The following is a 276-nucleotide window of genomic DNA, read 5'->3' as shown; positions in this document are numbered from 1 at the left end:
CTGGGAGAAGGCATTCCCTGCTCCTGGAAAAACAGGGAAAAACAGGGAAAAATAGGGATAAAATAGGGATAAACAGGGAAAAACAGGGAAAAACAGGGAAAAAATACAGATATGGGTCATTCAGCCTGGGAGAAGGCATTCCCTGCTCCTGGAAAAACAGGGAAAAACAGGGAAAAACACGGAAAAATAGGGATAAATACGGATAAAATACAGATATGGGTCATTCAGCCTGGGAGAAGGCATTCCCTGCTCCTGGAAAAACAGGGAAAAACAGGG

Source organism: Corapipo altera, unplaced genomic scaffold (assembly GCF_003945725.1).
Source record: "Corapipo altera isolate COAL_440 unplaced genomic scaffold, ASM394572v1 61051, whole genome shotgun sequence".
NCBI classification, from domain to species: Eukaryota; Metazoa; Chordata; class Aves; order Passeriformes; family Pipridae; genus Corapipo; species Corapipo altera.
The sequence above is the reverse complement of the archived record's forward strand: the minus strand, read 5'-3'. Positions refer to the sequence as shown.